Source organism: Vulpes lagopus, chromosome 4, assembly GCF_018345385.1.
Source record: "Vulpes lagopus strain Blue_001 chromosome 4, ASM1834538v1, whole genome shotgun sequence".
NCBI classification, from domain to species: Eukaryota; Metazoa; Chordata; class Mammalia; order Carnivora; family Canidae; genus Vulpes; species Vulpes lagopus.
In genome coordinates this window covers 84,888,142-84,915,167 of record NC_054827.1, presented here as the reverse complement: position 1 = coordinate 84,915,167, position 27,026 = coordinate 84,888,142, and positions in this window count along the sequence as shown.

Sequence of the window (27,026 nt, the reverse complement as noted above, 5' to 3'; positions counted from 1 at the left end):
AAATCCGTCATTCCAGATTCGATCATATGTGGTTGCCAAAACTTAAAGGCTTATGGATGCCCTGAATACACTTGTGCTGTCAGCTAGAGTTGCCAGGATGTCTTTGAATCCATAAAGGTGTAGGAGAGGCAGAACTTTGCCTCTATCTACCATTGGTTTTTACCTGAGAATCTTTAAGAAAAAAGACAGATTAATAAGAGAAAAACAAAGTGTATTAGTGCATTCAATGCATATCACGTGGGAGAAACCTAAGCCAAAAGTACTTAAAAATGGCAACTTAGAATTCCAGCTTATATATTACATAGCATCTTCAACAGAGAACAGTAGTAGAGAAATGACAGCACAAAGGAAAGCAGTTTTTGGCTCCCAAGGGCAGCAAACTGTGGGAAGGTAAATATATGGGAGGGAACTAATGGAGTAAGGTTTGTTTGCAGATTCATCTGGAATCATCTCTGGGCTGATAAGAGTCTGTCTCCAATAAAAGGATTTATATCCTGCCTTTAAACAGAAGAGAGGTGGCATTTCCCCCCTGCAGTTGTAGCTTCTTAATTGCCTTCAGTTCAAAGTAATTTTTATGTCAAAGAGGGATATTTTAGGGTGACATATTCAGATTTCCTTCAAGGGCCACTTAAGAAAAATCAACTGGTGTGGCAGAAACTTCCCTGGCCAAGGTGTGTCTTTAGTAGTCCTCAAGGTGTCCTCTTTCTTCTGATTCTCTCCCTACTGGGAACCATGATCCTTTGCTACTAGACTCTGAAGAATGGAAAATTGTCCCATGTCTTTCTTCTCCCTTCCTTCCTTTCCTTCCTTCCTTCCTTCCTTCCTTCCTTCCTTCCTTCCTTCCTTCTTTCTTCTTTCTTTCTTTCTTTCTTTCTTTCTTTCTTTCTTTCTTTCTTTCTTTCTTTCTTCTTTCTTTCTTTCCTTTATTTTTTTCATTCTTTCTTTCTTTCTAATAGACAAATAGATGATAGGTAGATAGGGGGCATGGAATCCAGTGTGGGACTCAAACTCAGTACTGTGAGATCAAGACCTGAGCCAAGATCTAGAGTTGAATGCTCAACCAATTGAGCCACCCATGAGCCCCCAGACGCTTTTTAGTTTGAAATCATGTAATACTTACAGAAGATTTGCAAAGACAGCCATTGAATCTATTTGCCCACTTTTCCTAATGTTAGCTATGCTGTGTTTTGCTAACTTACTGTGGTTTGCATTTACACTTCCTTAGTGACTACTGATGTTGAGCAACCTTTCATATGCTTATTTACTCTCCATGGTGAAGCATCTGTTCAGAAATGGGTCCCATTTTTTAAATTGGGTTGTGTGTTTTCTCAATGGGTTTTGAGAATTCTTTATATAAGTATCAGATGTATGGTTTGCAGATATTTTCTCCCAGTCTTTGGTGCTCTTTGTTTCATTTTGTATACAGAAGTTTCAGTCTGATATCCTTCTGCCTGGTGAAATTCCTCTTAGATTCCTTGCAGAATAGATTTGTAGGCAGTGATTCCATTTATCTTATTTGTTTGAGAAAGTCTCTTTTGTCTCCTACAGTTTTGAAAGTTGTCCTCATAGGTTGTAGAATTCTGGGCTGACTCTTTCCCCATAACACCCACACAAGCACCTTAAGCATCTCTCACATCGTCTTCTGGTTTTATATGGCTTCTGGTAAGAAATCTGCTTTAATACTTAACCTTTTTTTCCCCTCTATGTAATGTTTCTTTTTCTTCTGGTTGCTTTCAAAATTTTGTCTTTAGTTTTCAGTAGTTTGAATACAGAATTAGAGGGTGTGAGTGTGTGTGTGTGTGTGTGTGTGTGTGTGTTAGTGTTTATTCTGACTTGCTTTTCTCTGACCACTTTGGCATCTACCATTAATTTGAGGGAGTTCTTGGCCATTTTTTCTTCAAGTATTTCTTTTATACTGTTTTGTCTTCTCTTTGGGGGATTATGTTATGTAAATCATGACAATAGAGTTATGTAAAAGTTATAAATGCTTGACATTGTCCTGTAGCTATTGGTTTATTTTTCACTCTTCTCTCTCTCTCTCAATCTCTCTCTCTCTCTCTCTCTCTCTGTTTCATTTTGGGTAATTTCTATTGCCTTATCTCCAGGTTAAGTGATAATTTCATTGAAGGAGTTCGTGGAGCCTGTCATTGCCATCCATTAGCTTTGCTGTGGTTTTCAGTTTTAGCATTTTCATTAGATTCATGTTTCTCTGATAAAACTATTCATCTGATCTTGCATATTGCCTACTTTTGTTTAGAGCTTTTCATTGTTATTTTAAAATTCCCTGTTAGATAGCTCCATGACTGTGCCATAGCTAAGTCTGGTTCTATGATTGCTCTTCTTTGTGTCTCTTTCTTTCCTTTTCATATATCTCATAATATTTTGTGAAAGCTTATATGATAGAAGAGACTGAGGTAAATAGTTTTTAATGCCTGGAGATGGGCACACTTTTCCTTTCATTAGGTCTTTAGTATGGGGATTGGAGGTAATACTGTGAGTGGTTGGACTGGTTTTCAGGGGTTTTGCTGCTATGGTTATCCCCAGTGTTCCAAGGGCTTCACATTTCTTAGGGCCACCTTGTGTTCAGGATGGGAGTTTGTTCAGAGAGCAGTGTCTGTCTCGTCTTCTCTTTCTATTTTGCCTCAAAGAGGTTCTCTTCATACATTCTTGTTCCTCTCTTTGTACATTCTTACTCCCTCTCTCTGCAGTATTCTTGTAACTTGTTTGAACATTTTTCTTAGTGATAGAGGACAGTGGTATGGAACATTCTCTATTGTCATGATTAAATCTCAGTCTTAGGTAGAGTCTTGGAAGTATGGGTTTCTTAATTCCTTACTTGCTTCCCTGGCTGTATTTTTGAGGCCAGTGTGTATTCATGCCTCTAACATAGGACTAAGCTTTTTTCTTTGTCTATTTTCCTCCCCCAGCTGCAAAGAGTTTTCACTTATGCCCTAAGCATGGTGTCATTATTACTCCTCCCCTTTCCCCAAAGATTAAGACTTTTATTCAGTAGGGGAGATGAGGAAAATAGATGAGGTGTCCTGCTTCCCTGACAGGACTGCTGTCCCCTCACCACATTTGCATCAAAATTGATAGTTCTTAAAACTTTCTCTTTTTTGTGTATGTTAGCATCTGGCGGTGTGTTTATAGTGAAACAAGGGCTGAAGGTATGCACTTTCCCAATTTCTGTGGCTCTCAGTGCTTTCATGCTGTCTTCCCCATCCTGCCTTGGCCTTCACCAATTCATCAATTGAATCTTACTTGTCTTCTTTTGCTTTTAACCCAGGTAAGTGAATGCCTCTATCTCCTTTGTCCCAGTAGGTGCCTGTTTCTTCTCAAATTCTGAGCCAGTTATTTGTTCTACAACTCCAGTTCTATGAGGAGTTAAAAAAATGACATGAATTTGAAGCTACTTTAGCTCCTTTTCATTGTAGTTGGGATTGATATTCCTTCCAGCTTTGCCAGATAAAATACAAGACATCCTGTGAAATTAGAATTTCAGATAACACTGAGTAATTTTTTAGCATATCTTATACAAAATTTAAATTTAACTGGATGTTCTCTACTTTTGTTTGCTAAAGGTAGCCACCCTACTTTAAACTCCCTGAATCATGGTGCGGAAGTAGAAATTCCACCATTTGGGGGTGTGTGTGTGTATGTGTGATATTCTATCATAAGCAAGTTTCATGTATGAAGAATATTTTAGAACAAAAGATATTTTAAAAATGGAGCACAAATAAAGTATAATCATGAACACAAAGGAATCAAGGAATCGTGACATTTGAGGTTTCAATGGAAGGACATATTTTACTTGGATTTTTATTTTTTTACCTCCTTGCTGTCCTTCCAGTCACACCCCATAAGCTGGACTAAAATTTAGGTTTAGTGAACGGTTTTATTTTTCTCATTTATTCACCAAAAATGTGGTTTTTCTTATTCGGGGCTCATGGAGTTCTGTGAGAAGCTGTTGATAGTTATGGCTATTCTCCTGAGAAAAATTTGGATAACGTACCTGAGAAACATTTATATAACACTTTTCACTTATGATTTCTGAGTTTCTCATACCCTTTAGAGATCTTACACAAAATTTTGGATGAGGCAGACAGAGAGGAATTTTTGAATGTTACCCCAGCTTATCAATGTTATGTCAGACATACTGACATATCCGTATTGTGGAATGCATGGCAGCACACTCATTACATTGAGATGGGGACGCATCTATTTTGGTCAAGGAGATACTTATTTTAGAAATAGTTTTATTTAGCCATTATCTGCTTGAATCAATGACCTGTTTGCATTTTTATTTATATGTTTGACACAACTATCCATTACACAGAGTAGCATTTTTCTTGAACTTTCAAAGTATAGCAGACATACTGTGAAGCTGAACTTGGATTATCCATCAGTGTAGTCAGCCCTTTATTATTTTCAGTTGTTTCCTTTTCTGGAAGTTTTTCAAAGTTATGTTCCTATTTCCATATGTGCCACAAAGACATCTCTCCTCTTTCCGTATATTTTAATAAATTTTAATTATATTGGTGAAATGGTACAAGAAGATGTCATAGAAACTATATATATATATATATATATAAAACCTCATTTCATAGTTCTTTAAATTTCTTTTTTTAGACTGTGGTTTGGAAAAATACAGCTGTCAGGCTGGCCTTGTTTTTATAAATAAAGTTTTATTAGAACATAGCCACATTCATTAATCTATATACCGTCCCTGGCTATTTTCACTCTACAGGGGAAGAGTTGAGCAGTTGTGACTGAGACTATATGGCTAGTAAGCCCTTTTTTGTGTCTGGCCCTTTAAGAAAGAGTTGGCTGTTTTAGACAAAGGGCAGAGAAAGATAAGAACAAATTTATACATGACCACAAGCTGTTGTGTAACTCATTTAGTTTCCACAGCAAGGTTGTTGCTATGTGAAAATTGCTTATTTATACTTAAATTCTTTAGAAGGCCCCAAGTTGCCCTGAAAGGCTCAGAGGCAATTTCAATAGCCTCTTTAGGCTACTTTGGAAAATCTCCCCAATTTTCCCTTCTGCTTTCAACCCTCATTAGTGTTGGGATAAAAACCAAGTAGAGTTGAGAGCCAATCAACTTGGTTTTGGGGATAAAAGTGTTATCCGAAAAGAGTTATCTTCCAGAGTTGAGAGAATTAGAAGTTTTATCTCAGCACGAGATCAGGAAGGGAAAGAGAGAGCTATGTAATCCAAGAATAAATGCATTTTATTTAGGAATCTCTTTTATCATTCTTAGAAATTTTGCCAGTGATTTTAAATGAAAATGAATTTTCTTTCTAAATTAGGAAATGCTGAGGGAGACACTACATTTTTCTTCTTAAAAAATAGATCTGTGGAATTTCTTGAAAGGCCAGTTGTAAAATACTCTCTCTCCCACACACAGACCCAGACAGCTTTTGCAAAAAAAAAAAAAAAAAAAAAAAAAAAAAAAATATATATATATATATATATATATATATATATATATATATATTATCTGGATTCTGGGGCAAAGACCACAGGGTTAGGATCTGGGATTTGACCTTTTTTTCTGCACAGAGCTGTCAGGCATTGTACAAGCTCTGTAGGAGCCAGTGTCGTTTGGGATGCTATCTGAGATGGACTGGAGATTTGGGGGTTTGTATAGGTATCTGATTCTAGTAGCAGAGGTGCTCTTTTACTCATATTTCTATAAAAATAACAGAAGAGTTGCCTGGGAACCAAACCTACATGTAAAATCAGCTTAAACAATTGTATTTCCTAGGGGTGCTCAGTTGTTGTACATGATAGGCTGATGCACTGCAAACATCTCAAGTTGGACGATTACATTTTGATCCAAGTATACAGTGTATTTGAATTGTGACTGATTATATACATGCTTTTATGGCAATGTCTGTCAGAGAGAATGTTGAGCTAAACAGGTTTTGTTGTCTGTGAGGTGAGAAATAGTAAGACGTAAGAGACAATGTGTAATTTTAAGCCACAAAAAGAGTATGTGTTTACTAGAATAGGCTAGGAATTTGCTTTAATATGTAAAAAACAGAGTCATCAATATCTCAGCAGTTCCTTGGCCTGGTAACACCATGCTAAAAGGAGACAAAATGCCTTAGCTTAGGTTCCCAGGACCCAACCAAAAACAGAGCCTGAGACAAAGGCTTGAGTGCAGATAGTTTATTTTGTAAAATACATTTTCTCTGATAAAAGGTTAACAGGAGAGAAAGCCAAAGAAGGATGCATAAATGAGTTGGTCATTGCTGCAAGCGACTGGTGCTTGATCACACTGGGGCCTTCTGTGTGGACTATTAAAATTGTCCATCTGTGCAACAGAAGAGGGAAAATGTTTCTACTAGCTCCTGTACTTCACTGGTCAAGAGGTGCCTCGCAAGGAGTAACTTCCTTGCAACTCCCTGGTGAAGGGTAGCAAAATTTACCATCTAAAATATAACTTTTTGGTATAAGGAATATTTGGGGCAGATTATTTTGAGAAACTGCAAACAAAAGAGAAGCTCTGAAAACAGAAGTAGCAATGAGCATTTTGTAAGAGAAATCTACATTAGAAAGGGGGTATATCACTGGAAGGGACCTGTGACCAGAGATAACTTTTTCACCTCAAAGACTCATCTACTTGGTTTGGCTGGGCAACCTTTGTTTACCAAACATGTCCTCTTTTCATTTCCCCCTTCTGAAGCTCCAGACTTTATCCCTTTCCTTAGCTTAAGATGGTATATAAGCCTCAATCATCTGGCTGCCTTTGGAACCTCATATTTTTGTGGGGCAAACATAGTTAACATGATTTTTTCCATGCTCACTTCGGCAGCACATATGCTAAAATTGGAATGAAAATTATGTTTTTCTCCTGTTAATCTGTCTTTTATTATAAAGGGATCCTAGCCACAGAACCTAGAAAGGTAGAGGAAAATTACTCCTCCCCGACTCAGGTTTGCTCATGTAAGATAAGTTGCTGAGCAACTTCTCACAGGAGTCTTATACTTGTAGTGTCAGAATGTTTAGGGAACAAAATGAGAACAAATAGTGCAGCTAAGGTAAGCTGCTGTCGGCTCACACCTGTGAAAAGTTGGTTGCCACAGCAGTAGCTGGAATCAAGACTTCAGTGTGAGAATGGTAGGCAGGAAGTAGAAGTGTGTATTAAAATTATACATTGTTATTTAATAAGTTACTCCAAAACTAAATGGCTTGAAACAATAGCATTTATTATTGTCTTGTCTGTAGACCAGGAACCAGGTAGGGTTTAGCTACTCCTCTGCTTTTCTCACAGGCTGCAATCAAGATCTCAGATATAGTCACCCAAAAGCTCAACTTGAGAAAGATCTGCTTCTAAGCTAATTCACTTGGTAGAAGTCACTTCCTCCCAGGCTGCTGCTAGTCTCTAGTTTATGATATAGGGAGGCATCAGAAGGCACATGCTTATAGGAACAGAGTTCCTCACTTCATCTCCACTTCCTTCATCCCTTAATTTTTCAGTTCAGTTGTGGCTAAAGATAATCTCAGAGACATTTCTCTTATAAGTCATGCTGAGGAGAAATGAGATCTAATCTTACTTTCTAAACATAGTAAATATTGCCTCCTATATTGGAAATATAATGGGTGTTTTTTCTCTACACTTCCTTCTAATACTTATTTATGCTTCAGAGTTTATAATAAATCTAGCCAGAGACTGCCTTTTAAAATTTATTTAAATTTAATTGACAACACAATGTTACATTAGTTTCAGGCGTGCAAGTTTGTACATTATGCTGTGCTCACCAAAAGTGTAGCTACCATCTGTCTCATTACATTACTATTACAATATCATTGACTGTATTCCTTATTATGAGGCTTTTATTCCCATGATTTATTCATCCCCTATTTGGAAGCCTGTGTCTTCCTCTTTCCTTCACCTATTTTTCCCAACCCTCCATCATGCTCCCCTCTAGAGCCATCATTTTGTTCTCTGGTATTTATAGGTCTGATTCTGCTTTTTGTATGTTTATTCTTTTTTTTTTTTTTGAATTCCACTTATGAGTGGAATCATATGGTATTTGTTTTCTCTGTCTGATTTATTGCATTTAGCGTAACAACCCTTAGGTTCATCCATCTCTCAAATGGCAGGATCTCGTCATTTTCATGGCTGCATAATATCTTATTATGCACATTATATACCACATTTTCTTTATCCATTCATCTATTGATGGACATTTAAGTTGCTTCCATATTTGGCTATTGTAAATAATGCAGTAAACATAAATGTACATATATCTATCTTTTTGAATTAGTATTTTCATTTTCTTTGGGTAAAAACCCAATAGTTGAATTATTGGGTCATATGGCATTCCTATTTTTAATTTTTTGAGGAGCCTCCATACTCTTTTCCACACTGGCTGCAGCAATTTACATTTCCACCAACAGTGTATGAAGGTTCCTGTTCTTCCACATCCTTGCTAACACTTGTTATTTCTTGTCATTTTGATTTTAGCCACTCTAACTGGATTAAAATGATATCTCTTTGTAGTTTTGATTTACATTTCCCTGGTGATTAGTGGTGTTGAGCTTCTTTCATGTGTCTGTTGACCATCTGTATGTCTTCCTTAAAAAAATGTCTATTGAGGTACTTGGCCCATTTTTTAATTCAGTTGTTTGGTTTTTCAGTATTGAGTTGCATACATTCTTTATATATTTTGAATATTAACCCCTTTATTGGAGATATCATTTGCAAATATCTTCTCCCATTCAGTAGACTGTCTTTTTGTTTGTTGATGATTTCCTTTGCTGAACAGAAGCTTTTTATTTTGATGTAGCCCCAATAATTTACTTTTGCTTCTGTTTCCCTTGCCTTCGAGACATATCTAGAAAAATGTTGCATGGCCAGCATCGGAGAAATTACTGTCTGTGTTCCCTTCTAGAATTTTTATGGTTTCAGGTCTCACAATTAGATCTTTAATCTGTTTTGAGTTTATTTTTGTATATGGTATAAGATAGTAGTCCAGTTTCATTCTTTTATGTGTAGGTATAGTTTCCACAGCACCATTTATTGAAAAGAGTGTCTTTTTCCCATTGTATATTCTTGCTTCCTTTGTCGTAGATTAATTGACTGTATAATTATGGGTTTATTCTAGATTCTCTGTTTTTTTTTCTGTTGATGTATGTGTTTAGTTTTGTGCCACTACTATATTGTTTTGATTTCTATAGCTTTGCAGTATATCTTGAAATCTGGGATTGTGACACTTTCAGTTTTGCCCTTCTTTTTTGTTCAGAATTGCTTTGGTTATTCAGGGTAATTTGTAAAATACAAACTTTAGTATTACTTGTTCTAGTTTTGTGGAAACGCTCTTGGTATTTTGATAGGTATTGTATTGATGCTATAGATTACTTTGGGTAATTTAGACATTTAAAAATATTAATTCTTCCAGTCCATGAACTTGGAATATCTTTCCATTTTTTTGTGTCTTCTTTAATTCTTTCATTAGTGTTTTACAGTTTTCAAAGTATAGGTCTTTCACTTCTTTGGTTAAATTTATTCCTAGGTATTTTAATTTTTTGGTGCAATCGTAAATGGTGTTGTTGTTGTTGTTGTTGTTGTTGTTGTTTTTAATTTCTCTTTCTGCTGTTAGTATACAAAACCATTACCAATTTCTAGGTATTAATTTTTTGTCCTGCCACCTTATTGAATTTATTACTTCTAGTAGTTTTCTGATGGAGTCTTTAGGATTGTCTATGTGTATAGTATTATATCATTTGCAAAGAGAGACAGTTTAAACCTCTTCACAAATATGAATGCCTCTTATTTCTTTTTCTTGTCTTATTACTGTGGCTAGGATTTCCAGTACTACTTTGAATAAAAGTGACAAGAATGGACATCCTTGTCTTGTTTCTCACCTTAGAGGGAAAGCTGTCAGTTTTTGCCGTTGAGTATGATGTTGATCTATGTGGGCTTGTCATATATACCTTTATTACATTGAGATATGTTCTAACTCCATTTTGTTGAGAGTTTTTATCATGAATGGATGTTGAAACTTGCATCTGTTGAGACGATCATATGGTTTTTACCCTTTGTTTTACTGATGTGGTGTGTCACATTGGTTGATTTGTAAATATTAAACCATCCTTGTATCCCCGGAATAAATTCTATCTGATCAGGGTGGATGATCTTTCTAATGTGTTGTTGCATGCAGTTTGCTACTATATTGTTGAGGAGTTTTGCATCTATGTTCATCAGAGATATTGGCCTATAGTTTTGTTTTTTTTGTGTGGTGCTGTTGTTTAGTTTGGGTATCAGGGTAATGCTGACCCCATAGAATATAATTGGACATTTTCTTTCCTATTCTGTCTTTTGGAATAGTTTGAGGAGAATGGGTATTAACACTTCTTTAAAAGTTTGGTCTAAGTTGCCTTGGAATCCATCTGGTCCTGGATTTTTATTTTTTGGTATTTTTGATTACTGACTCAAATTCATTAATTATAATTGGTCTGTTCAGATTTTCTACTTCATCCTGGTTCAGTTTTGGAGGATTATGTGTTTCTAGGATTTATGTGTTTCTTCTAGGTTGCCCATATTGTTGGGATATAATTTTTCATAATACTCTCTTATAATCTTTTATATTTCTGTAGTGTCTGTTTTTATTTCTTATCTCTCATTTCTGACTTTGTTTATTTGGGTCCTTTCTTTTTCTTGATGAATTTGGCTTAAGGTTTGTCATTTTTATTTATCTTTTCAAAGAACAACTCTTGGTTTCATTGATTTATTTTTCTATTTCTATTTTTAATCTCTATATCATTTATTTTTTCTCTGAGCTTGACTATTTCCTTTTCTTCTACTTATCTTGGACTTAATTTTTTTGTTTTGTTTTGTTTTTTGTTTGTTTGTTTTCTTTTTCTAGTTCCTTTAGGTGTAAGTTTAAGTTGTTTATTTGATCTTTTTGTTATATTTTGAGGTAAACCTGTATTGCTATATAACTGCCTCTTAGAACTGCTTTTACTGTGTCCTAGAGATTTTATATTATTGTGTTTTCATTTTCATTTGTCTTCATGTATTTTTAAAAAATTCTTCTTTGATTGCTTCATTGGCTCATTGGTTGTTTAATATCATGTTTAATCTTCATGTGTTTGTGTTTTTTCCAGTTTTTCCTTGTGACTTATTTCTGGTTTCATACCATTGTGATCAGACAAGAGGCATGGTTATGATTTCAATCTTCTTAATTTTATTGAGGCTGGTTTTATGGCCAAATATGTGATCCATTCTTAACCAGAGATTGTTTGTGATTCACCCAGTTGCCCCTCAGTTATGGAAACAGTGTTCATGGGGAAACAAGGATGCTAATCCAGATCATCTCCACGTATGATTCTAGCAACAGGAGTCCCATGCTGGCATTTGGCTCTCCAGAAAGAGTATCAGTTATTAGGGATGTAGAATATAGAGAGTTTAAAAAACATTGAAAAAGCCAGTTGTTTGAACAATCTGCATTTGCTTGAATCCCTGCCTCTCACACTGTGAGCAGTTTTACCTTTCCAAAGCAAGTGTGAGTATGCCCATACATCCTTCCTAAGCAAATTTTTTGGATGGAATTATGTGAGTATTAAATTGAATATGTTTGATTTATATGTACTCACATGGAAGGATCTCCAAGATACATTGATATAGGAAGTACATTACAAAATAATATATAGAAACTGATCTTATTGAAATTAAAATAAGCATTGAAAAACTCTGAATAAATATATTAGTGTGTAAACAATGGGGTTATAATGAGTGAATTTTCACCTTTTCCTTTAACTTCTGAAAGTTATGAGATTTTTGTAGGTTCTAAATTACTCATGTAATCAGTTCGTTTCCCCGAGTTAGGAGTCTTTATGTTCTGTCTCCCTTCCTGATATTTCCCAACATTTCTTTTCCCTTCCTTTATATTCCCTTTCACTGTTATTCATATTCCCCAAATGAATGAGAACATACACTGTTTGTCCTTCTCCGATTGACTTATTTGACTCAGCATAATACCCTCCAGTTCCATCCACGTTGAAGCAAATGGTGGGTATTTGTCGTTTCTAATTGCTGAGTAATATTCCATTGTATACATAAACCACATCTTCTTTATCCATTCATCTTTCGATGGACACCGAGGCTCCTTCCACAGTTTGGCTATTGTGGCCATTGCTGATAGAAACATCGGGGTGCAGGTGTCCCGACGTTTCATTGCATCTGAATCTTTGGGGAAAATTAACAAGGCAGGAAACAACAAATGTTGGAGAGGATGCAGAGAAAAGGGAACCCTCTTACTCATGTAATCAGAATGAAGATCTAATTGAAAAATATCACAGTTGCCTAAGCAATGTTTAGAAGATAAACAATTTCTTCATTCAGACACAAAACACACTTGTTGATCTGGCTCCTGCCAAACCCTGATCTTATCTCTCATAATAACATCTCTGCAAAGGCCACATTCTAGGTAGCGGAACTATTTCTTGAAGATTCTATTCCTTCTTTTTAGAATGCCTTTTCTCTCCTGTTTACTAAATGAACTCCTATTTATCCTTTAAAGCCCATCCCAAAAGAGATTACTCTGAAGCCACTTCTGATTCCCAGCCTTCATCCTAAGAACTCCTTAGAAATGTGTGTGTGTGTGTGTGTGTGTGTGTGTTTTAAGGGTTTATTTATTTATTTGAAAGACAGAAAGATTGAGAACACAAGTGGAGAAGGGACAGAGAGAAAGAATCTCAAGCAGACTCCCCTCTGAGCACAGAGCCCATTTTGGGCCTTGGTCTCAGGACCCTGAGATCATAATCTAAGCTGAAACCAAGAGTCAGATGCTTAACTGACTGCACCACCCAGGCATTCCAGAAATGTGTTTTTTATACCCCTTATCGCATGGTATTTTAACTCTTCTATTTTCTTTTGGGTGGTAAACACAAGAATTCATATTTATTCTGAATGTTCCCTCCACAATTGGAGAACACAAATTTTCGTATGTTTGTATGTTTGTATATATTTCTGTGCTACTATGTTCAGAGTCATTTAGCTGTAGTGATACAAATAAGACTAAGTGACAAAACTATAAATTAAAAAGAGTAAAATATTTTTCTATAATTTTAAATAGTCTTTGTTGCTGGATGTGTTATCTGGAATTTGAAATACTTTTCTAGAAATAAGTTTAGATGAAAAGACAATAAAGAAGGGAAAAATGGTAAAATATAAAACCAAATAGGTCTACTTTATGATCCAAAGGTGATTTTAAAATCTTACTGTAGTCTGAAAATACTTTTCGTTTAACAATTCTGGATATGTATATGTCAATATATATATAGTTTAAATTATAGTTAATTTTCTTGTAAGAAACTGAAGGCATGGAAGAGAGAACTGGATTCTGTTTCACTAAACCAAGCTGACAGCTCTGGTCTGATCCCAGAATCTTAAGGGCTACAGTGAGGTAGAAAACAGCCCAACTTGCAGCTCAGACTATGAGTGAGTTTGCCAAGCTACATGTTAACAGCAAGCTCCACTGGGTTTATAAACTGCCCAGACTTGGCATACACTGGGTTCAGTTTTATTCTTAGTCTGTTAACACTTCAGTGTCATGTTTTAGAATAACATGACAAAATAACATGCTTAATAAGAACAATACGGTCTATATAGTGGTTCGCTGGGAAATAACATCTCCCAAATGACATGAGTATGTCCATGTTTTAATTATTGTTCTCCAGAGCTTCAGAGATAGCAAATAGAAATTCAGAAATAGTGTCCACCCTAAATGTTATATAGTCATTCTCTTAGGCTACATTCACTGTTGCTTCAACTTAAAAATCAGAATTGCTAACTTTTTGAGCTCAAAATGTGAGGATAGAAAGCAGTCTGCAATTTCACATGCTAAGCTGTAACAGGGTAAAGAGAAGTGTCTGATTCGGCCAGTGACTACCAGTGCTACAGAGTGGTTAACAGGATCCTAATGTGGAGATGTATCAATCAAGACAAAGCAAGAATTAGAGGGAAATGAAGCAATTCCTCATTAACAGCTAAGTGCCAATAAAAATGAAAAATCAAAATGAAAATGAATCAAAAGGAAATTGTCTGCCTATAAAGATTACTAGGAAAATATGGACTATCTGCTACATCATATTGTCATTTCTTTACATTTAGTTCTCTATAAGGAATGAAAAATAGTTCAATTATACTAAAACTTGTCTTGGAAAATCTGAGTTCCTATGCTGGTTATTTTTTTCATACCAGCCCCCTCACTGAGACAGATCCATTTTCTGCTGTTCTATGCTCTACTTTAGGCTGCAAAACACCTCTAACTATGCTGGTCTCCTTGATAAATGGCCTTGGCCAATGACAGGCACCAAGAAGAGATAAAAGGGCAGCATGGAAAAGAGAAGGGCAATTCCCACTCGCCCCCTCTCACCGCCCCGGCCCCTGCATTGGGCTTTTTGTTTATTTGTTTATTTATTTATTTATTTATTCATTCATTCATTCATTCATTTTTTTTCTGGCATTGAGTGTGCTCCTCTATGACCAGAGGTCTTATTGATGGACCTCCCTCCCAGGCTCATTCTCTCATTGAGCTTCTCAATGTTGATGTCTTTCCTGTCCATTCAGGTCGGTGCATGGTAATGGATGGCTTCCTGTGCTGCTAGTTCCTGGAGGATTCCAACATCATTTTGGGCTTCTAATGGTCTTTTATCAAAGTCTATTTTATCATGTGATTTTGATTTTATTTCCCCATGGGAATTCAGTGATACAGTTCTTTTCTGAGCCCTGAGAGGTAAATTTACTACTGAATCATGAAGACATCTGATTTTGCACCCTTAGCCCCCGCTTTCTCACACGTCTGCAAAACGGTGTCAATTGTGGAAGAAAATGTGCTGTGAATTGTAAATATTCCTCTGCAGTTCCTATGAGTTCTAGTCATAGCTCTGTCCAGGTCACCAAACCGTCTGTCAGTCTTGCTAGGAACCGATCTTATATGCAAGGTAGTTGGGCAGTGGTCATCTCAAAGGGTTGAGAAGGGCACTGTTGGATGAAATAGGGCTTGTGTTAGGAGGATAGTATTAGGAGGGATGGTGACATACTATCCAAGGTAATAATTGTGTGTGATGAATTTTTTTTCTATCCCACATTGATAGTTGAAATTTTATTTTATTTTATTTTTGAAAGATTTTATTTATTTATTTGAGTAAGAGACAGAGAAAACGAGAGAGAGAGCATGAGCAGGGAGAGAGGGAGAAGCAGGCTCCCCACTGAGCAGGGAGCCAGACTTGAAGCTCAATCCCAAGACTCTGGGATCACCATCTGAGCTGAAGGCAGACACTCAGCCAACTGAGCCACACAGGCTCTTGAAATTTTAAATGATATTTGAAAATTTAAATGATACCTCAGAAAGAATATAAAATCTTACTGCTGGAGGAAATAGAATTCACATAGTCCAACTTATCTATAAAGTTCACTTTATAGGTTGTAGAAATGAAGCTACTTTTGTAAGGCTAAATAACTACTTAGCATGGAAGTAGGGCTAAAACTTAAACTCTAAGCCTGTTCAGATCTCCTTGTACTCACTACACTATTCAATAAGACCTTACTGTGATCGTGGGCTATGGGTGGACAAAATAATGTGTCAAAGTTAATGATAAAAATAATTTATACTGATCAAGAGAAAAGCAATTAAGAATTGGTGTTTATTTAAATAAATCATTGGATGCCAGAATTATCATAGGATAGGAGATAAAACCTCAATTATATATTTTTACTGTGTTTTAAGATGGCTTCTGTTAAGGAAGAGAGGCAGAGAAGACAAGAGGGAGGACCATAGGGAGGGAAGGAAGGTGCTAGTTTATTTAAGACTGAACTTCCTAAGAAATAAAAAAATGTCTACGTCTTACATATCATATTATCTCCTCTGCCAAGTATACATCAGCACTCATCCATGATGGAGCATGCTGAGTTTCTTCATGAAACCAGGAAGCCCTGGCTCATTCAATATGGCCTCAAAATACAAACTAATTTTTCAATCATTCTTTAGTTTGACGTATCGACACCCAGCCATAAGTTTTCCTTTTCATTTATTTAAGGTTTCCTGTCCATTTGTGGAAATTTTAAACCTATTTTCCATTATAACATACACTCCCTTAAAGTCTAAGCTGTATCAAGTTCATGGTTTTGGAGTCAGACAGCTTGGACTTAGGCACCCCCTCTGACATTTCTACTAGCCATGTGACTTTGGGAAAATACCAAGACTGTCTGATCCTCGGGTGCCTGCCTCTGTAGTCAAGCGGGGATGATCATAATAGTACCTACTTTTTAAGGACGTTGATATTTGATTTTTTTAATTTAGATTTTTAAAAAAGATTTTATTTATTTATTCATGAGAGACACAGAGAAAGAGAGGCAGAGACATAGGCAGAATGAGAAGCAGGCTCCCCTGCAGGGAGCCTGATGTGGGACTCGATCCCAGGACCTCAGGATCATGACCTGAGCCTAAGTCAGATACTCAACTGCTGAGCCACCAAGGCGTCCCTTTAATTTAGATTTTTAAAAGTATAGTCCTTATTACAGTGCCTGGAGAAAAGTTCGTGTACAATACAAGATAGCTATTATTAGTGAGAATAATGATTTTATAACAGCAGTCTTCCCTCCCCTCACTTCTTAATTTCCCAATTAATAAGAAAAGAAAGTGAAATCCTTGCTGTAGAAACTATATTTCATAGGGGTGGTGGAAGGGGAGGAGGGCGGGGGGTGGGGGTGAATGGGTGACGGGCACTGAGGGGGACACTTGATGGGATGAGCACTGTGTGTTATTCTGTATGTTGGTAAATTGAACACCAATAAAAAACAAATTTATTAAAAAAAAAGAAACTATATTTCAGTACAGACATAGTATCTAGCTCACAGAATGAATGGCTGATGATTTAACCTGAATTTTATACTTCTACACAAGTTATAATAGTAGTTAAAGGCCAGAGTTGCCTATTTAGATTCAACATTTTTTTTTATTATATCAAAAAACAAAGAGTTCATTGAAATTGTTATCCAGAGGAAATTACCTTTACCTCCTGTGGCTATGGAATTTTTTTTCTTTCTTGCTTTGTTCCATTTTGTTTTTCCTGAAACAATTTCTTTCATTTAATTAATTTTCATCTTGTATTGAAAGCTTTAAAGGCTAACAAGAAAATTATCCAAAATTGAAAATATTAGCCTGGAAGGTTGAAGTGCATATTTGTGTTAATTCAGACTATATTCTTTCTCTCTTCCTACTGTACCCAGTAATTGAACAAATTTTAACTTTTTTTTTGTAAATGTTCAACATATGATTTTGTTTTTTCACTTCTTACAGATGAGATAAAACCAACCCAAGACATAACTAACATAAACTAAAAACATTTCAAAGATAATTTCCCAATAGTGATCGGTTACCATGGAAATTTAAAGAATCACCTTTGAGCCCCCCTTTTAAAAAAATATTGATGAGGCCCTCAATTGTTAGTCATAATGATCAATAAGATAATTTCATAAACACTATCAGTAACATAGTATTTTAATTTCATTTTAGTTTATATTGATTTCATTATGAGCAATTGTAGTTTTGGGCTCCTGGAACAGTCACCTCTTACAGTTGGTGAGATCACCACCAAGTCAGGCCATCATTCATTCCCAAGATCTCTCATGAGTCTCCTCCTATGTTTTTTTCAGTTCTAACCTCACCCTTATTCCCATTTCTAAATTTGTACATGTCAACATATAACATCTCTAGTATATCTTTACATATTAATGAGAAATACTCTTCTCCATTGAAGGTAAATATGGAATTATCAGTTGCCTTGATGTAAGAGCTAAACTTCCTCCCCAGTTTCAGCCAATGGAGTTTGAGCCCTTTGTATCATCAACAGTCTAAGCAAGGATTAGGTCCCATTACCAACAGGAGAATATTCAAACAAAAGTGGGTTCAAGTGTCCAGGAAAGCATTTGCTGACTTGGTTCAGCACTTCTAGGATGTCTTAGCCCCGATTTCTAAGATTCTCTTTGCTTTCTCATCATAAGTCCAAGATGTATGCTGGAGATCCTGTTATAATTTTCATTTCCTGACAAAAAATGCTTTTTATCTAAAAGGCCACTCAATATTTTCTGCTTATATCTCATTTGCCTCCTTATCTGTAAGGGAAACAGGAAAATAAACTATTTGTAAAAGTAAAGAAATGAAGAATAGGTATTTGGAAACTAGCGTTTCTGATGTTAATTTTTCTTTTTTTATGTTAATTTTTCTATTGACACTCTCCATAGATATTATAATTCTACCAAAGCAATTACTCAAAATAACTTCCATATTTTACATTATTCTTATGTATTTTGTATTCTTACTAAAATCTGCTGTCTATGTTTATAAGCTTATGTGATCCACAAAACCTTCAAAAACAAAAATGGAACTTTAGTGGAAAAGAAGGACTAAACATGTTGTTTAGTCACAAATGAAACATTAGTTGTCAGGACCACTGTATTAGATATTATGGGTGCAGTGGGAAATGAGTGATTAATAGGAATACACAACAGATTGCTCTACCAGAGACTTCAGAAATCTCCTTAGGGTTGGAGGGGATGGCTGCAATTGCTTGTATCTATTATCCCTTCTGCTTCTTCTGATTTCACCCTGTTTGCATATGTTTTGGGTTAGCCTGGCTTTTGCGTGTCTGGTAAATCAGGCTCCAATTCCTGAGCTATATAGAGGGATTGGATCTCTCTCAAGTTGTTAAATTCAAAAGTTGTTAAATTCAAGCCAATGAGTATACATCCCTGAAAAAGTCCAAACTAATTCAAAATAACAACAAAAATATTTAAATAATTTCCAAGTGGCAGAGAACAACATCACATACTTAGAAATTGACTGTTAAGATGTGCCTTTGGGAAGTCCAGGTAAAATGGGAAGTAGATTATTATTAGCAGCAGGAAAATTGAACTCCCTGGATGTGATTAGATGCAGCATTTGCCACACTGGCTTTAGACCACAGTTAAAAAAGGTGACTATCACTAAAAGTTAATGGGGTTTATGCTGTTCTTAGCACATTAAAAGATGTTCAACATTGTTAGCTATTAGGGAGATGCAAATTATAACCTGAACACACTAAAAAATCAACAGCTTCTGTTAGATCTGTCAGAGAAGTGAGATCACAGGAAAAACTGCTGCCCTCCAGTACTGGAGAGTCAGACAAGCAGGTACAGATAATTACAATGTATTGTAGCAGAGACCCACAATCACAAACCTAACCAGACAAGTGCCGAGTAGAAAACCTGATCTGATTGACCAGCTGCTGGAGGCTCACTGTGGGCAAGTTTGAGAGTTAAAAACTATTGACACAACCCACTGGAGGGGCGCCCTGATTCTTCAAGGACTTTTACTTCCAGTTTCTCAGATATCTGAGAAAAATCTCCTCATGCTTCTGGCAGAAGAAGGGAAAAACTAACCATTTTGCATGTGCATAGCCAGAGCATTCTGTTCTTAACAAGGCTTGTCCTCAGGAGAAACTGTTTTCAGAGCCTAATCTGCTGAGAGTTATCAGAGTCTATAGAACTCCTACAGGATAATATTGTAGGAAACCTAGATGACTTAGGTTATGCAGTGACTCTTTAGATACAGTATCAAAAACTCTAGCCATGGAGAAAATAATTGATAAGCTAGGCTTCAATAAATTAAAAATGTTTGCTCTGTGAAAGACAGTGTCAAGGAAATGATCAAATAAGTCACAGACTGGGAGAGAAATATTTGCAAAAGACACATCTAATAAAGGATTTTTATCCAAAATATACAAAGAACTCTTAAAACTCAACAATAAGAAAACAAAAAAAACTCAATTTAAAAAGAGGCTAAAAAAAAAAAATCCCTTAACAGACATCTCACCAAATATATACAGATGGTAAATAAGCATATGAAAGGATGCCCCCCCTCCCATCATATGTCATCAAGAAAAGGAGAATTCAAACAACAATGACATACCCCCACACACCTGTTAGAGTAGCCAAAATCCAAACCACTGACAAACAAATGCCAGTGAGGATGTGAAGCAACAGAAACTCTCATTTGTCGTTGACGGGAATGCAAAATGGCATAGCCACTTTGGGAGACGGTTTGGTGGTTTCTTGCCATATGATCCAGCAGTCTTACTCCTGGATATTTACCAAAATGAATTGAAAAGTTATGTCTATACAAAAAACCTGTACATGGGTGTTTTTTGAAGCTTTATTTATAGTTGCCAAAATTTGGAAGTAATCAAGATGCTTCTGGAAGTGAATGGATAAATAAACTGTGGTACATCCAGAAAATGAAATATTACTCAGTGCTAAAAAGAAATCAGCTATCAAAAAAAGAAAGAAAAGAAAAAAGAAAAAGAGCTTTCACACCATGAAAAGACATGGAGGTAATTTAAAATGAGTATTTCTAAGTCAAAGAAGCCAAGCTGAAAAGTCTACAATACTGTACGATTCCAACTATATGACATTGTGGAACAGGCAAGACTATAGTGACAGTAAAAAGATTAGTGGTCCCCAGGGGTTAGGGAAAAGAAGGAAGGAATAGTCAGAGCACAAGAGGAACTTAGGGCCTTGAAACTATTCTGAATGATACTACCGTGGTGGTTACATGTTATTATATGTTTACTAAAGCCATAGAATGTGTAACACCAAGAGTGAACTATAGTGCGATCTACAGACTTTGGGTGACAAGGATGTGCCTATAATGGGTTCATCAGTTGTAACAGATGTACCACTATGGTGTCGAGTGTTTACAGTTGGGGGAGGTTGTGCATAGGTAGGGATAAGGGGTATATGGGAGCTGTTCTTTCCATTTAGTTTTGCTGTGAACCAAAAACTGCTCTAAAAAATAAAGTTTACTAGTTCAAAAGGCCCCACAGGCAAATATCACTACACACCTGTCAGAACGGCTAAAATAAAAAACAACACTGCCTGCTGTAAAGAATATGAAAAAAACTGAAAAAAAATAGAATGTGAAAAAACTGCATCACTTATACATTGCTGTTGGGAATGTAAAATGATGGGAAAACAATTTGGCAGTTTCTTAATAAACCAAATATGCAATTACCATGCAGTCCAGCAGCTGTGTTTTGCTCTCTTGCTGTTTATACCAAAGAAATAAGACTTAGATTTACACAGCAACCTGTACACAATGATTACAGCAGCTTTATTCCTAACAGCCTCGAATTGGAAACAACTCAGATGCTTTACAATGGGTGAAGAGTTAAATGTACCATGGTAGATCCGTAACATGGAATATCACTCCGTGAGAGTACTGAGAACAAAATGTTGTTGTAAGCGGTAACCTGGGTGACTATCAAGAGAATTATGCTGAATGAAAAAACCTATCCCCAAAGTTTACATATTGTATCATACTGCTTATGTAACATCCATGAAAGGACAAAACCCAGAAATGGAGAACCAGTTAGTGGTTGTCAGGGCTTAAGGAGGCAACGAGGCATGAGGCAAGAGGAGGAGCTATCAAAGTACAACAGGAAGGACTGAAGGAAATGTGCTGTTTTTGACTATATCAATGTCAGTATCCTGGTTGTGATACTGTGCTATGGTTTTGTAAGATGTTATCATAGGAGGGGATGCTGGAGAAATGGTACAGAGGATCTCTCTGTGCAGGCAAATCTATTATTATGTTAAAATAAAAAGGCTTAATTAAATAATTGTAAAACAACAACAAAAAAGACCATTAAAACTTTACAATTTGTTTTAACAAGAGGAGCACCTGGTGGCTCACTGGTTGAGTGTCTGCCTTTGGCTCAGGTCGTGATCCCAGGAGTGTCGCATTGGCTCCCTGCAGGGAACCTGCTTCTCCCTCTGCCCATGTCTCTCTCTGTATCTCTCATGAAAAAATAAAAATAAAATATTTTAAAACAACAACAACAAGAACTCCCACAACTGTCCTCAGAAGCTGTTTGGCTTTTTTCCTAGTCAAAAGGCTCCAGGCTCCCCTATGTGAATTTTTTGAGTCTGGTTATCAGAAGAAAGGACAGAGAAAGCTAGATGAGGGAGATGAAAAAAAAAAAAAAAGGCACATGGATGTCTATCATGTCAATTAAATAGATCATGTTCCATTCATGTAAGAAGTTTAACTATCACAAGGTCGGCTATAAAAGAATCCTGACTAATTAGGAAAATGTATGTACTAGTATGTTAAGAAAGAACTAAAATAGATAAATATTGTGAAATGTTTATTGATAATCACAAATTCATTCAACATTCTTGCATACTCAACAAAAAGTACACTAAGTCTACCTGTGCCTTGCACTGGGGAAAGAACAGTGAGTGAAAAGCTCCCTCATGGAGCTCACAGTGTGCATGGATTTCATGCCCTTTTCTTTCCTGCAGCATCATTATATTCACATTTTCATTTATTGAGTACTGATTCTATCTATGCTCAGCACTCTGAAAAGTTGCATGTGGGATCCCAAGGGCATACTTTATGTAGTTTGTGACTTTAAAGTGATTATGATTTGGGTGGAGGGACAAGATTCATGAACACATAATAAAAATCAGAGAACAGTAGAATATAGGGTATATGTCTGCATTGTTATAAGTTTTCACACCTGAGACATCACTCCGGATGGGTGTGGGGAATGGCTAATCCTGCTGGGTGTGTCCAGACACCTCACAGGTCAGTAGTGGTAAAGGGAAATAGACTCTTCCACAGTTGACTCTTGGCCCGAGTTTCTGTCTGTAGCCAATGTCTCACTGATTCTTCAAAACCAGTGTTACGGTTTGCACCATCCTTGCTGTGACTGTGGCCCTCCTAGCTGACACTAGCATTTCGTTTCAGTGTAGTCTATGCACTTTCTGAATTTGGATCGGCTGAGTTTGAGCCCAGCATCCCTGCAGCATCCTTTACTTCCTCTCCAGAAGAATTGGTAAAAGCCTTTGACCTCTTTTATGTGTCAGCGACCCACTGAGCACATTAAAACCCTCTTGGTAAGTAAGCCTAAGGACAGCCCCAGAATTCTTTTTCCAGCCCTGATTCTCTAGTGGCTGATAAAGACATTCCCTGAAGCAGTTATGACAGCCTGGAGAGGCAAAGGCTGTGGGGAATGCTGTGTTTCCACCGTGGCATATGAAAGGGAAGTCTTTCATTCAAGGGTGCAAAAAATGTCACATGTAGGCAAGAGTGTAGGACACCCTGCTGATGATGCCATTAAAAAAACCTTGGTAGAGAGACTTTGAGAAATAGAGCATCACTGCTTGGCACAGGCATCAGTCTACAATGGGGAGAAAAAGATGACATATTCCATCATATAGTTTCTATGGGTCCTTTCTATTTAGGGGATTAAGAGACATTTGCCTCCACCTCTGTTACGCACTGCCTGAACTCAGGCGTCCTCATTAGCAAAAAGAGACATGGTTTCTATTGGCTCTCAGGACCCTAAGCACTTTCACATACTTCCACAACTCACAATTCCGTGAAGACCGTAATTTTTTGGACATTGTTCAGCGAATGGGTGGAAATTGTTTGCAATGAGTCTCACTCAGCAATTCAGAGTTTCGCTCTGTGTTCTGTTTTGTCCTAGTCTACGGAATAAGCCTTAATAAAATTCACATGCCTAAGAACTGTGGTTGCCTGTGAAACTATTTCATCCAACAATGAAATATTTGGATTGGCTGACGTGGACTACCAGCTGGCTAAACATTGGTAAAGCTGGGTGTATTGAAGTGGCGTCATGAGTAGAAGTTGGCATACAGTCCACCGAGATACAGCACTGTAACAGGACTGTGTCTGGCAAATAATGGGAAATATTGTAAGAGGGAAGGTGAAGCCTCAAGCCCACAATATTTATAAAGTGTTTTGCAATTGCAAATGGGTTTTCTAAAGAGTCATTTTTCTCCTTTTCAAAAGTTTACTTGTATATCCAACATCATGATACCCTGATATAAAAGTAAAATGTTCCTTTAAGGAAACAATGGGGGTTTGTTAGGGGCCCCAGACCAAATTTCCCAAGAGACCATCTTACTGTTATTGTTTAAGTCGTATTGACCTGGGGCTCAGAAAATGCAATCTCAGCAGCAGGCTTTATTCTCTTTACATGTTCCCTGTCTCCCATGACAAGCCTTTAGGGTTACAAAAAAATGTACATTGAAAACTCTCATTGTTTGTTTTTCCTGAAGTTCCCTATAAAATGTCAGTATCTTTGAAGGGGTTCTCCTTGAATTGAACTCCCGAGGTTGGAGATTTACCAGGTTGATTTAGGAGTTTGAAATCCTGCAGTGTTTCCATAAAATGAGGATTTACAGTTCATAAATATAATGACAAAAGTGTGAAGATACATTTTTGGTCTTGAAAAACTATTGGAACAAAGGTACTTTTCATAAAAAAGCCCAAACACTGCCATTTCCTTCAGACAGAAATCTATTCTGGCTACGGGAAGTGGCTTTTTCTTGCCAGTTGTTTAAGATGGTCTCCCCTCACCCACTGTCACCCCCTCCCCTCACCCCTCCCCCCGCCCACTTCACCATCTACCACTTCATGGGGAGCCACTTCTTGAAGGTGCACAGATGGAGAGAGGAATTGAACTCTAGGACATTTAACCAGTGACAAGCCTAAAGAAATGAAAGGAAAATGTATGGTAAGCTAGAGCACATTCCTTCTATTTGCCTCGTCCCTGCCTGGGTTCAGCTTCCAGATCACTACAGTCTGGTTCTCATCTCACGTGGTTAGTACATTCTTTTTCACATACGGCAGCAAATGACTCGGTTATTAATTGACATTAAATTGTCCACTCTAACTATTTGGGGAAAGAAATATATGCCATGCTCTGGCCTTCTACAACGTTATAGGGAACAATGAGGAAATTGTGTCGCTAATGGATCTTCTCAATAGATGATAGAAGTGGTGTGAGGCTAGTACTTACATGGTTCTGTGGAAAAAGGCCTGGGTTGAATAATAGCAATGGATTCACGAGCCTGGGGGAAATCTCTGGACTTTCTTTCCGTTTAGTTGCAAATTGAATTGACATGATTTCCAAACTGAAGATAAATGTCGGCTCTTACCTTGAGGTTAGAGAGAGGACAGCCTTCCTTTCTTTATCCCAATTTGCTTACTTTATTCCAATTCTCCATTCTGATGTGACTACACATTTTGCTTTATAAATTTCTAGTAACCCAGAAGGAGGGAGGATATGCTGTGCCCCCCACGCCTTTTATACTGATGTTTGAATGTGAGAAACTTTGTTCTAACCCAGCGTTCACCACTGACAATAATTTATTGCTCAAGCTGGGACACTTTGAGGACAAGGGGTTGCTATTAATAGTTTTTACTATTGGGAGAAAAGGCATAAACCAAGACTGTCCTTGGAAAACTGGGATATATGGTCATTCTACCACTTACTGTGCATTTGGGTAAACTAATCCATCTCCTTAAGGTTCTAGCTCCTCACCTATAAGAGAGAAAAGCAATAATATAATATAAGAGGGGAAAAGCAAGTTCTCTATATTATAGGATAATTGCGAGAATATAATGAAATAATATATGTACAAGCGCTTTGTGAACTATGAACTATATACAATGAAACCATATACAATGCAAGGAAATCATGATAATATATTCCATCAGCTGTAGCTGGAGAAAACTCTTAGAGAAACATCCTTTATGTCTTCTGGGATTAGAGCAGAGATTTTAAAGCAACAAGTGTGAATATAAGCCCAGATAAAATTGGGGTTTCTAAGAGAATATTGAAGGAACTAAATTAGGATGGGCTGTTTTTTATAATCTTTTCCTTTAAGCCAATATAAGTTTTGATAAGAAGTAGACCCTAAGATAAGAAGAGGATTGTGTTTGGGGAAATATTAGGGACTATTGAGGATCCTGATGGCACAGTTAGACAAGGCTGTGTCTTTGTATATTTAGAATATGACCTGAAACATAAAAGTCTGATGTTTTGGAGAATTAATTTTGCTGGATATTAAAATTCAAGGACTCTTAGTCCTTCTCATATTGTAATTTGATGTTTTTTTGCCCTAATTTTACTGATCAGCCTCAGGCCCTCCACCCCGTTGTTTTTGTTTGTTTGTTTGTTTTTTGCTTTTTTTTTTTTTCAGGATACAAAGGTATCAGGGTGACTTCTGCAGAGCTCCTACCCCCAAGCTGACAACAGTGTTCATGGTCCATGTAGCCCAAACCAATTCAACCATCTGCTCAGCCTACTGGCCATAGTTCTGCATTAAGCAACTGGAAGCTGGTCATTAACAAATACCTTCTGTTGGTTTACGTGACCATGACCAAGAAACTTTGGCAGTTTGAGGTCATAAAAGACACTTGACTTTTGTAAGAAATTCAATTCATAGGTACTATCAGATAAGCACTATATATGCATCAATTGAATAATACTTACACAAGGTCATAGACAAGTAAATACAAATAAAGATGTATGTATGTATGTATGTATTATCAAATAAGGAGGTTCCAGCTGATAAGCATCCCTTTAAATCATCCGATGGATATATTGTAACATTTTTTAAGTAGGAAATGGATCTAGTTAAGTGATCGACAAAAATATGTATTCCTTCTCCTTGGAAAGAGCTGAGTTCTGGAAAGCCGCTGCCCACTTAGGATTCTTGATTTCCTGCCAAACCTGGCATAGGTAGAGACTATTCTCTATTTCTTGACCATGAAACATGAATGGATGTGAAGGTACTTTCCTCCAGTCTCATCCCCCTATACTGGCTGAATCAGAATGTCTACAAGATTCTGGAGGAGGGAAGGTCCACAAAATGAAAAGAGCCTCATCCCGAATAACCATTGAAAGGTTACTAGCCAAGAAAATTAATGTGAGTGAGAAATATAGCTCTATTGGGTTAAGATTTGGGGGGTTATCTAGTAGAGAAGCTGGTGTGATCTTAAGTAATGCAGCTAGGCACTGGGATTTTGTTTGTAATATTTGTTTCACAAAATATTTGAGGTAACCTACAAGATTACATCAATTTAAACAGCAAAAAAGGAATAAAAATGAGAAAACATAAGTTAGACTATAAGCCAAGATCAATGGCAATT